Below are 13,327 nucleotides of genomic sequence, written 5' to 3' on the forward strand. Positions count from 1 at the left end.
GAGGTGAAAGAATCAAGGCTAAGTACTAGAACATATTTTGATCCAAGACAAGAATTCAATAATGCCTGCATCTATGGAACACAAAGTAAAGTGGAGTTTGACAATTATCTTGCTTATTCGCTATTTTCCAGCCAGATGGGATGATTCAGGTGTGAAAGTACATTTTCTGGACTAATTTTTCTTATTGGACTTCCTTCATGGATCAAATTAACTAGAGAATTGCCAAATCCCATTTCACTTTGTGCTCTGTAGACAGAGTGTGGCCCAGCATTTCAGAATTTAATAAGCTCTCTTACTTCAGATGAGCCATCCTTGCATTTGCAAATGAAGACAAGAATGGTAGAAGTTGGTTTGAAAATATATATACATATATAAATGTATATGTGTGTATGAATAAATACATATGTGTGTGTGCATAGACTTATTTATTTATTTCAGGGACCTGATATGGAAGCTATATGAGAAAGTACCAAATGATTGATACAAATTGCAAGTGCTAAAGGAGCTCTGATGAGAAAGAAATTTCTGTGGAAGGGAGTGAGGTAGTACTCAGGAAAGAGTTCTTTAGAAGGTAGGACTTGAATTCACCCAGGCAGGTAGTTAGAATTCAGCTAAGAGAGGAAGAAAGGCAAGAGGGAAAGAAAGGTATTTCAAGTGGAGGGAGTAGTGTACAAAGTATTATTAAGGGTATAATAAGGATGGACTACTTAGACTACTTATTACTTTCTGAGTGTGTGCGTGTGTGTGTGTGTGTGTGTGTGTGTGTGTGTGTGTGTGTGTGTGTGTGAATGTGTCTGGGTCTCTGTGTGTGTGTACATATATGCTTAAATTTGAGAAAAATGAAATCTTTAGAGAATTAGTCTTTATAGCATAATAGACTAATAGACAGAGCTTAGAAGTTATCTCCCCTTTTACAAATTAAAAAATTGAGTCACAGGGAGATGAAAAAACTGGATTGCATTAGGAAAGACATGGCTTCTAGAAATAGAGGTGATAATTCAGCTGTACTCTGTCCTTGTCAAGCCTCATGTGGAATATTGTGTTTATCTCGGTTTAAGAAATGCTCTGATAAATAGAGATTGGCCAGAGGAGAGAAACCAAGATGCTAGAAGACTTTGGAGAATGGTATATGAAAATCTATTGAAGGAACTGAACACGGTTTGTCTGAGGAAAAAAGGAGCCTAAGAGACATGTGATAGTAATATTTAAATATTTTACATTGTGTCACATGGAGAAGGAGTTAGGCTTACTCTGTTTATCCCCAGAGTGAGGACTGAATGCCTTGAGACTATAAAAGGAAAGGAAATTCAAGAGGGATGCGACATTATCAAGAATGAAATTTAGAAGATATAATTGCACAAGATTAAGTATTTATTTATTTAAATGACTGCACATTTGTCTGACAAGATATTTTACAAACAATATTTAGGGAGAATAAGCAAGATGAAGAAGTAGGAGTAAGCAGTATGCCCAGCTCATCTTTGTGATAGTAATACAAAACAAAAAAGGACCAAAAGCAATAAGCAAAGATGTAACCTCTACATCAGGAAAAACATCCTGAATATTAGAACTATCCAAAAGTAGATTTTGGGCTACTTTGAAAGGTATTAGCTTTCTCAGCCTTGGGGGTCTTCAAATATTGACTGGAAAAACTATTTCTCAGGCATGTTGTAGTGGGAATTCCTTTATGTGTTTGTGTCATACTTATTATTGTTCAGTTGTTTCAATCATGTTTTTCTCTTCATAACCCCATTTGGGGTTTTTTTCTTGGCAAATGTAATAGAATGAATAATTTACCATTTCTTTCTCCAGCTCATTTTGCCAATGGGGAAACAAGCTCAATGATCTGTCCAGGATCATACAACTAGTAAGTGTTCAAGGCTGGATTTGAACTCAGGTTTTCCTGACTCCAGCCTGGTGTTCTGTCCACAGCACCACATAGCTGCCCTATATATCAGACTAGATAGTTTCTAAAGACTATTTTAACTTTCAAATTCTGGGGTTTCATGATAATAAACATCACAACTGGGATTTGAAAACATGTCCTCTTTTGTCATAACACTTTGCTTGTTCTAGGTATTCCATAAACATGTGTTCCATTAGTTTTTTGTTGCTTTTGTTTGTTTTAATCAGTATTATTAATATCTTACATACTGATTGATACCATTTTCTGGATATAATTTTACAAAGGAAACCTGGCTTCTCTCAAATGGCTGAAAATTAAAAGGTGAAAGGTAAAACCAGAAAAGTTGTATGTTTCTATAGAAGGTAATAAGAGTGAGGAATTATAATTGTCTTCCAGCTACTTTAATATCAATAGCTTGTATCTATGCAGAGATTATACTCCACAACACTCTTTCAGCATTTTTTTTTTCTTTCAACACTTCTATTCTGCCTCAGGTATCTTTTTATTGTGTGCCTCCCCAAGTATGAGGTAAGCAAGTATCCTACCCATACCTCACCAAGCACCTTCTGCTCACATTTGACATCCTCTGCTTAAATTTGACAAATCCAGTCAAGAAGATGGAGTGACTGAAGAGAATTCAATTTCTGATTACTTACTCTTATGGGAGGTCTACATGTCAATCCAAACAGTATGCAGGAAACTGGTTTGACTATAAAGTATTAAATATGCCTGTCTCATTAGCATCTCCATTTCATATTTGTTTACCCCAAATGGTGACAGTAGAAACACCATTTTGTTCTCTAATGAGCAGCAGAATTTTAACGAGGTTCCATTTCGATACTTGGTGGCAGCCAGTATGCAATCTCTAATCATAATGGTGGTTTGATTCCAGTTGGCAAGTCAGTAATGAAAGACAGAGCAAAGACTTATCACTGCTTTGGCAAAGTAAGTACACTTAAAAAAAAATAAAAATAGTGGATACCAGAAAGAATTATAAGCAAACGAATTTCCATGCTCCCAACCTCATTATTTATTCCAATTCTTTCATCCAAACAATTCAGAAATATTAACAATTTTAAACTTAGGATTTTGAAATTCATATAATAAAAACACCACCTGATAAAAGGCTAGCACATTTCAAGATTAGTTATAACATTTTTCTCTGCTGTTAAATAACCCCCCAAAAAAGCCTTAACTTCCCCCACACATAAATTAAAACTAAGAGATTCACTTTATTATTTAAGTCTCCAGCTAACTCAGACTGATTTTATTTAACTGTTTTAACTGTTTAAGGACTGACTGACTAACATATAGTCACCACCTTTACCTCCCACAAAGTTACCTATATTTATAATCGGGAGAAACAACTAGAAACAAATCAAAGAAAAAAAAGCTTGGAGTTATTTTTCCTCCAGGAAAAAAAAACTAAAGAACTGAAACATTTCCAATATACTTTATGAAGATAAAGACCTTTAATTAGAATGTGGACTGCCAGGCAGGGCCTTAACTGAGTATCCCAGAAAAAAGTATGATTTGTGAGAAAAAAAAAAAAAAAGATAAAACATCATTTTATTCTGGAACTATTCTTCTGCATGAGAAAGACACCAAAAAACAATGAAAGGAATAGAAAAGAGAGCCCAGCCTCATCTTAACAGAGTTTAAGTTTTAAAACATCAATAAAATTAATTTCTAATAAATAGCTGAGTTCACAAGATTATAAAGGGGCCTTCAAACTCAGTTAATCAGAAAAATGAAAGAGATTCCTATAGCCTTCTAGTCCAACTCAGAGCTGAAAAAGACTTCTTCTTGCAATATATTTGACAAATAACCATCTAGCTATTTCTTCAACATCTCCATGATAGGTTAATGTCCACTCAGCTAGATCCAATCCTACCTACCAATGGGGAAATCATCAAGTAGCATGTCAAGTAAAATTAAGCTAATTGCTCTTCAACACAGTTTTTCAAAAGTTGCTCTCTACAAAGGTTTCAAAAGCAATGAAAAATTGAAAGCAGAACTGTCATTTTTATTATATTGGCTCTATCTCATCCAAAAACATTTAACATTCCTCCAATTATTTTACTTTAGCAAAGAGCATTTTATACTTGTATTCATAGTCCCTAGATTTATCTTGAAATACAGATACTTTGTAAATTTTTCAATTATTTTATTTGTAATTATTAAAACTTTAAACAAATGCAAATGAAAAAAGAAAAAAATTGCAATTACCATTCCAACAAAAATTATAACAAATTCTACACATTATTTTCAAAGTTGTCCACCTTTGCTTTCTTATTGGTTTTATTTGTTCTCTACTGTGTATCCTTTACTTTATTTTTTCTCCTACCTAAAGATGACTATATTTATATATGGAAGTACAATGATACCTTGACACTTGGCTTCTTCCAAACTTGTCAAATTCAACATAATTTTGACTAGGAAAAAATACGAAGCACTTAATACACTTGGTTGTTGTCTTGGTTGAATAGTGATATGAGGTTTCCAAAACAGTAGCACTAGAAGGAGCATGGAGAGGCAGGCATGCTCAGTAGGAGGAGAAACAAGAGAATCAGGAGCAGCTGCAGCAGCAGCAGCAGCAGGAACAGTGGCAGCAGGAGTCCAGGTGGAAGCAACAACAGTGATGGGGATCCAGGATTCCAAGCAGCCCTGAGCCACAGAGGGCATGGGAACATAGCTTCTGCTTCCACATTCAGACTTTCCAACCCCACTCCCAAGGAAGCTTGGATGATAATGTGGAGTGGTGGGAAAGTATAAAAGTCACAATTCCTCTCAAAAAGAATATTGGTTAAAGAAGGAAAGAGGCAAACTAAGCTGGGCTGCCTCATTTCTCTATAACTGGAGCCCCACTTGCCTGTTTGGGGAATTGGGTAGGGAGGGATGGTAAAGCTGTTTACTAGAGATGTACTCCTTGTGTGAAAAATTCTTTCAGCATTCATCATTATTTTCTCTACCCATAGTGCTTTCAAGAACCAATTAACTATGAGTACCTAAGGTACCTCTCTATATACATATACATAGACATCTATAAACATGCACATACTATACACATACGCATACATATATAGAGAAATACCTAAATATATGTCTATCTATACATGTATCTATATCTCTCTATCAATCTATCATATATACATATATATATATGTATACATATATATGTATGTAAATCTATACTATGCCTATTTCCTGCTATTATTTAAATTTGGAATTTGTTTCTCTGAATTTGGAAATTTGGATACCATCACCTTTCATAAATTCCAGTCTTTCCACACTTTTTTTAAATCAACTAGTTCATCAGTTTATATACTACAGTAATATTCCAACCTAGCCACATCCTATAGATTACCTATGAAAGATTTCTTCCCCAATTTTCTGTATTCCTTCTGTTCTTGGCAATATAGGTTTTATTTGTACAAGAAAAATTTAATTAAAAATAGTCAAAATTATCTTTTTTTACACTTCAACAATGCTCTTACCTTATAATGTTTAAAGTCTCATACTGCTGAATTTTCTTCCTTTACCTCTTTTTTTTCCCCCTTGGTTTCTTTGAAGTTCCTGAACTTTTATTCTTTTAAATGAATTTTGTTATTTTTTCTAACTTAGTAGGGTAATTTTTACTAATTTAATTAACATCCTTTGAATAAATAAGGTAAAATTCTCATTCAAAAAACTATATTGACTTTACCTATCTATCAATAATAAACCTTGCTTCAATTATTTAGCTCTAACTTTATTGTTTAAAAAATGTTTACTTTGGGGTACCATCTCACATTTTCGGATTAGCTAAGATGACAGGAAAAGATAATGATAAATGTTGGAAGGGATGTGGGAAAACTAGTGCACTAAAACATTGTTGGTGAGAGTTGTGAAATGATCGAACCATTCTGGAGAGCAATCTAGAACTATGTTCAAGGGCTATAAAACTATGCATACCCTTTGATCCATCAGTGCCATTACTGGGTTTGTATCCCAAGGTTTGTATCCCAAATTATAAAGAAGGGGAAAGAACCCACGTGTGCAAAAATGCATGTAGCAACTCATTTTGTGTAGCAAAGAATTGGAAAAGGAATGGATGCCCAAGAATTGGAGAATGGATGAACAAGTTCTCATACATGAAGGTAATGAAATATTATTGTTCTATAAAAAATGATGAACAAGCTGATTGTAGAAAGGCCTGGAAAGATTTACATGAGCTGATGTTGAGTGAAAACAAGCAGAACCAGGAATACATTGTATACAATAACAGCAAGAATGTGAGATGATCAACTATGAAAGGTATGGTCCTGCATAGCTATTCAGTGATCCATAGCAATCCCAATAGACTTTGAACAGAAAATGCCATCTGCACTCAGAAAAATATCTAAGGAGACTGAATGTAAATCAACACATGCTATATTCACTTGTTTCTTCTGGGTTTGGGTTTTTGTTTTGTTTTGTTTTGGTTTGTTTTTTTTTTTGGTTTGTTTGTTTCCTATGGTTTTTCCCTCTTGCTCTGATTTTTCTCTTCCAATATGGTCCATAAAGCAATGGGTACTAAAAATAAACTTACTACAATAAAATATTTTATGTTCATATTTATATAGTTCCTGTGTTTGTTTTTGCAGGTTTACACTCAAGTATTTAATACTGTCTATGTATTTTAAATGGTTTAAAATTGTATTGAATAATATTGGTGACATATCATGTAGTTTCTCTATTTTCACCTTTGAATAAATCTATTTTAACTTTAATTTTGTCTAAGATCATAACTATCCCCACTTTTTTTTTTAACATACTAAATTCTACTCCTCCTGCCATTTACTTTGTCTCTGTATATATCTCTCACTTTTATATGGTTTCCTAAAAGCAATGTAGTTAAATTCAAATTTTTAATCTGCTCCCCATTTCCATTTTATAAGTAAATTCACCCCATTCACATTCTAAGCTATAATTTTTAAGGTCCTTCAATTTTCTCCTACTCAGACTCTCACATTATCTGTGAGATGAAAATTTCTAAGGCTGAGGCTGCCTCTTCTCACAGCTGTCCCTAGGCTTATTGTTTTTTGATTTTTTTTTTAAGAATGAGCCTGGAGAGTGTTTGCACTTCATTTAGACCAAACTTCTGCCTCTGGAAGTAGAATTTTTCCTGAGATCTTCTCAAACTGTCTTAGAAGGACAATTGCCTTGCCTCAACTTTATTTCTGCTGCTTTGAGATAAGAAATTTTGTGGAAGAAATTAGGAGAGCCAAAAGTTTTCTGACATACTCCACTATCTTCCCAGAATCATTCTGCCATTGTTTTAATGTAATTTCTCTTTCTAATGGACTTTGATGGGAATACACTGATGATTTATGCACATTTATTTTCTCTTCTATAACTTTGATGAAATATTGTTTCAATTAAGTTTTAGATTGTAATACTGGAGAAACTAAGGCAAGATAGAGATTAGAGAATTTTTAATATTTTACCTGTGTTTCTGAGAGGGAGAGATATTCTAAAGGCAGAGCACAATCCATTCTGCCTCTAAGGTTGAATTGGACTTTCTTCTCAAAGAATCCACATTGAATGTGAGATTCCAATGATTTTTATATGTGGCTCTAAACAATCAGGGGAGACAAAGGCAAGGGGTGGAGTCTGAACTCTGGTGAGCCCAGGAATTTCCAGAAATGGAATCAATCTGGTTCTGACAGGTGGAGGTGTGTGAGGACTGATGGGGGTAAACCCTGAAATTGTCCCCCTTGGGGAAGCCCTGGGGGTGAACTATGAAACTCTCCTCTGACTGAGACCCACCCTTCAGGGCAGTTAAGTGGTTTCATTAAGATTAGCCCAGGCCCATTCCCAGTAGCTCAAACTCCCAGTTATTGAGTGGCTTAAAACTCCCAAGATAAGGCAACTGGAAATCTAGGCCTGGGGATAGTGACAACATTGAAGGAATCTCATTCAATGGAAGCCATACTTTTAGACAGCCAAAAAAAAAGGCAATTGTGAATCTCAAATCTTTACAGAAGTCCAAAGTAGGAATTATGCTTTGCCAATGAAGCTCTCTTCTTGGTAAAACTGCCTGCCAGGATTCCTGCCTGCTATGAAGAGACCCTCTTCTCAGTGAAAACCTTTTGTTATTTCTCTGCCAGGACCTCTTGCCACTGAGGAATCTTGTCTTCCAAGCAAAGCTGGCTTCTCAGTGCCAATAAACTTCCTTTTTGCCACTCAGACTTTTCGGGTTCGCAAATTCTTTCACATTGGACCTGAACGCTGAGGGGATTCCCACCTCAATTCTCACAACGGTCTGCACTGCCACTAACTGCATCAAGGACCATAAATTCTTGATAACTTAGGAGGACTTAGGAACCAGGATGTCTGAACTCCTCCCTATCTAAGATTAAACATTTACAGTTTATGACCTTAAAGTAGCCGGTCCTACTTGATATCAGTCCTAATAATCAAAAAGGGAGGGTTGCCACCTGGGGAATTGAGGCAAAACAATTCAGAGAAACTGAGATAGAAAATTAGGAAAACTGAGGCAAGACAATAAAAGGATACTGTGGCACAACAAGGTTTCCCTAAGTATACCATCATAGCACTCTTTGTGATTATTTCCTCAATTTCTTTTTTCCTGTCTCATTTGTACAGCTAGTTTTTCTAACAGTTACTTTTTATGAGTTTTTGATCCCCTCCTTTTGAGAAAAGGAAGCCAAAGTTGGGAAAATATAGAAGATTCTCACTAAAAAAAAAAAAAAAAAAAAAAGTTTATGTCCTGGTTAGATTGATAGGAAATACGTTAGGCAAATTGATTGAAAATTTAAAGAGCATTACCATGACTCATAGTCACTCATTTATAACATCTGGATAACTTTGGTTAGCCATATGTAAATTTGGAATCAAGAAGTTCTCTGTGTCTTAAATAATTCACTCTGGCTCTCCCCAGGAGTCCTCCAGTGAGTGACATCATCTTTAAACCTCCCGTGGCAATCCCTGAAGCACCTTCGAGATGCCCAGGGAAGACAGGGCTACCTGGAAATCCAATTATTTCCTCAAGATCTTCCAACTTCTGGATGACTATCCAAAATAGTTAATTGTGGGAGCAGACAATGTGGGCTCCAAGTGGATGCAGTAGATCCAAATGTCCCTCCATGGGAAAGCTGTAGTGTTAATGGGAAAAAATACCATGATGCACATGAGCATCTGGAGAACAACCCTGCCTTGGAGAAACTGCTGCCTCATATTCGGGGCAACATGGGCTTTGTGTTCACCAAGTAAGATCTGACTGAGATCAGGGATATGCTTCTGGCCAATAAGGTACCAACTGCTGCCCGTGCCAGTGCCATTGCCCCATGTCTGTGCCCGCCCACAACACTGGGCTGAGTCCTGAGAAGACTTCCTTCTTCCAAGCACTGGAAATCACCACCAAGATTTCCAGGGGCACCATTGAAATCTTGAGTGGACGTGCAGCCGATTAAGACTGGAGACAAAGTGGGTGCCAGCAAGGCCAACTTGTTGAACATGCTGAACATCTCCCCGTTCTCCTTCGGGCTGATCATTCAGCAGGTCTTTGACAATAGCAGCATCTACAACCCTGAAGTGCTGGACATTATGGAGGAGACTTTGCACTGTTGGTTCTTAGAAGGTGTCCATAATGTAGCCAGTGTTTGTCTGCAGATTGGCTACCCCACTGTTGCATCAGTACCCCACTCAATCATTAATGGAACCAAGTGAGTCTTGGTTGTAGCTGTGGAGACTGAATACACCTTCCCACTTGCTGAAAAGGTGAAGGTCTTCCAGGCCGACCCCTCAAGCTTTTGCTGTGTCTGTTCCTACAGCCACAGCATCTGCTGTTGCTGCCCCAGCCAAGGTGGAAGACAAAGAGGAATTAAGTCTGATGAAAATATGGGATTTGTTCTGTTTGATTAATCCACAGGAGATGACTATTTCATCTGGGTTATTTGTGGAACAAAGAAATAAAAGTGCTCATTTATTTAAAATAATAATAATAATTCACTCTGTTTTCCTTTTCCCCAAGGTAACTTGGATAGTAACCTCACCATCTTTTAAGACCATTTAGAGGATACAAAAGCATTTTCATTTCTTTCTCACTCAAGAACAATGACTGTGGCAGAGTTTTTGTTGCTCCTCCTTTGTTCTCAAGTTGGAAACAAAGTGGCTTTGATATGGAAGCCAGGAGTGAGAAGAGTGCTCCTCAAGGCCACTTTGCAACCAGAGATTGCAGTTTCAGTAATAGCAGCCTTGGTACTCAACTTTATGAGGGAGTCATTTGTCCTTTCTAGCTGAAAACGATAGAGCTGTACAACTCTGCACACCTGCCTGCCCTTTCTCTTTATACTCTCTTCAAGAGCCTGGATCACTCAGTTTACACTCCAGGACCCAAAGTAGGGTATAAGAGGTTGCCAAGTACAGATCTATGCTTATGTATTTCCAGTAGAAACCACTTTTCATTTCAGCATGGATCACTCAGTCAACAAAATTGATTTGAGTGACTATTATAAGTTGATTCTACTTGAGTTTAGAATTTAGAGAGATATGATACCAGTAGACCAGTTATCAGTTAAATGAAGTCTAGGGAAAAAAAGGCTTCCAGCTGTCTTATTGCTCTTTCTGTTGAGGCAGAAGTCACCCCAACTATATCAGGGTCTTTCGGTTGGTATCACAGTTATGGCAAAAGAATTCACAAACTCACTTTGTCTCCAACTTAAGGAGCAAAGATTTATTATGCTGCTAACATAGTTCCCAGAGAATTTAGCAAAGAGCCAGAAATAAAAAATTAATTTTATAGGAAAGAGAAACAAAGATTAGGTTCAAGTTACTGATGTGTTAATTTTATGGCTTATAGGTATAATTGAGGAGGGTGAGGTTGCATTGATTATGGAACTCCATGACTTCTTGAAGAGTATTGAATAGAGATGGAGCAGCAGCTCCCATCATTGAATTTTATGGCTTACTAATCAACAATATGTTTTCTGATAGTATTGTTTGTGGCACTCCCGAGGTCAGATATTCTTAGAGTTTCTCAGAAATTGCTATATTCTCCCTAGGAACTACATTTCATCCTTCTTAGTGGCAAAAGGAAAAAAAAAAAAAAAAGTGATCTCTTAGTACAACTGCTCTGCTTCAACAAAAGGCACAAGGCATGCCCCTCCCTATGTTTATCACCAGGACAACTACAGCAAACCAGCTAACCAGCATTTAAGGCCAGATTTTAGCTCAGGTCTTTCGGTTTCCACACCTATAACTCATAAACCTATCTTAATGTCCTTAATGACATCTCCTTCTATGTTCACCCTATCCAAATTTACCACTCCATTTAAATTCTGCTGACTGTTATCTAGTAAATCCCAGAACATACTTCCTGCTTTCAGTATTACTATCATCACTCACCATCATCATTTTCATTACAGGAGTATTTGTATAGTACATTAAGATTTGTGAAGCACTTTATAAGTATTACATTATATTATATTACATTGCATTATATATTATATAGTATATGTTGCTGGAACTCTGTCTTCTCAGAAATCAGCTGGAATCAGGATCATTAAACATCTTTATTCTTGATCTTTTACAGTTAAGTTCAGGGGGTTAGGCCTCGCTGCCTCACACACACCTTCCTCCCTCAAATGCCAGGAGAGACTGAGTTAGCTTCCTTGTCTCACTTCCTCTTCCTCCTCCTACTCCTCCCACACACGTCACTCCCCCCTCTTTGTCCCACCAATCAAGTCAGCACAGAACAACTGGGGAGGGTCAGCCTTCAAAAAAGTTAATAGGGAACTGTCCAATTGGCAATTCATCTCACGTGCTTCATTATCCAAGTGCATTGCTCAGTTCTAGCCCTTTACAATATATCATTTTATCCTCCCAACACTCCCCCCAAAGGTAGGATCTTCACTGAGATCTTCCCAAATTGTCTTAGGAGAACCCCAGGTTTATTTATTTTGTTTGTTTGTTTGTTTATTTTTTTATTTTTTATTTTTTTTTTATTCATTTTTCTAAATTACCCCCTTCCTCCCTCCACTCCCTCCCCCCGATGGCAGGTAATCCCATACATTTTACATGTGTTACAATATAACCCCAGGTTTATTTTTTATATTTTGAGGTGATATTCTGTCTTTTTTGTGGAGGAAACTTGGAGAACCAAAAGTTTTCTGATCTACTCCACTATCTTCCCAGAATCTCTCTGCCATTATTTAGATGTAATTTCTTTCTAGCTCTTGCTCATGGACTTTGTTGGTAATACACTGACAGTTTATGCAAATTTATTTTGTATTCTATAACTTTGATGAAGTATCAAGTGTTTCAATTAAATTTTAGTTGATTATGTTTCTCTAAGTTTTTTTGAGAGGTAGGTGCTATTATTCCCCTCTTAAAGTTGAAGAAACGAGGCACACAGAGATGAAGTTAATTCCCTTGAGTCATATAACTAGTGAGTATCTGAAGCTAAATTTGAACTCAGATCTTCCTGACTTCAGTTTCAGAATTCAGTTCATTGTGTCACCTAGCTGACTCAATGAGTTCATTTCCTAGTTCATAGTTTTCTCTCTTCATTTAAGCTCTTGCCTTGATTCTAAGAGACTAGTATGCATACTGATACTTTCTAACATTCCTCCATCTACTAAAGTAACAGAAGTGTTATTTCTCATTGCACTCCAACTTAATTATATAACAAAGTAGCGATGGTTCTTATTATTTTCATGACCTACAAGTGCTCCACTTGCATTATCAAGTTCTCTGAAATTAATTTATCCCATCACAATCTCATCATCTCATCTCTTTATACCTTATTCCTAAATCTATTCTTTGTTCTCTGATCTGTAATTCCTTTTCATTTCACTACTTAGCTATCACCTATATTCTGGGTACATTTTCTTGCTTTTGCAATTTTTTTCCTATATAAACCAGTTCAACTCTATGCTAATTCTATACTTGAATCCCATGTTCTAGTGTTTCATAACTACTTATAAATTACTAAAACCCAGACCTAGATTATCTAGTCAAATACTGCTAAATAAAACTGGAAGTCACAACTATGTTGTCCTGTTATCTAATTGCAGTTGGGTCCTCCTGTAACAAGGCAATCCTTTTACAACTCCCTAAGTAGGTTTCTATCTCACTCTAAAAAATGGCTATTTGAAACATTTCATTCTTTTTAAAACATACCCCAGAACATCTACTCTCTCAGATCCTTCCCTCATACTTCACTGAAAAAAAAAAAAATCTAGACTATATTTTAAGAAGTACTCTTCTTCGCTCACCATCTTTGATATTATTCCCTCAACTTTTATCTCATTTACAACACTCGCTGATGTTGTGACCCTTCTCTTTGCCTCACAAGGCACAGGGACCCTTAACTTCTTGTGCCCTTCTATCTTTTATAGAGCACTGCCTTTCTTATCATCCACTCTCTTTCTAAAC

General features: G+C 36.4%; 1 long non-coding RNA gene and 1 pseudogene across 1 annotated transcript in view; both read left to right on the forward strand.

Annotated features, from left to right (window-relative positions):
• The window catches only part of LOC141551119 (uncharacterized), a 1,110,497-nt gene that overhangs the window by 635,900 nt on the left and 461,270 nt on the right, over positions 1-13,327 (forward strand). The gene's annotated exons all lie outside the window — the stretch shown is intronic.
• On the forward strand, positions 8,724-11,801 carry LOC141551117 (large ribosomal subunit protein uL10 pseudogene; annotated as a pseudogene).

Source organism: Sminthopsis crassicaudata, chromosome 1 (genome assembly GCF_048593235.1).
Source record: "Sminthopsis crassicaudata isolate SCR6 chromosome 1, ASM4859323v1, whole genome shotgun sequence".
Taxonomy (NCBI): domain Eukaryota; kingdom Metazoa; phylum Chordata; class Mammalia; order Dasyuromorphia; family Dasyuridae; genus Sminthopsis; species Sminthopsis crassicaudata.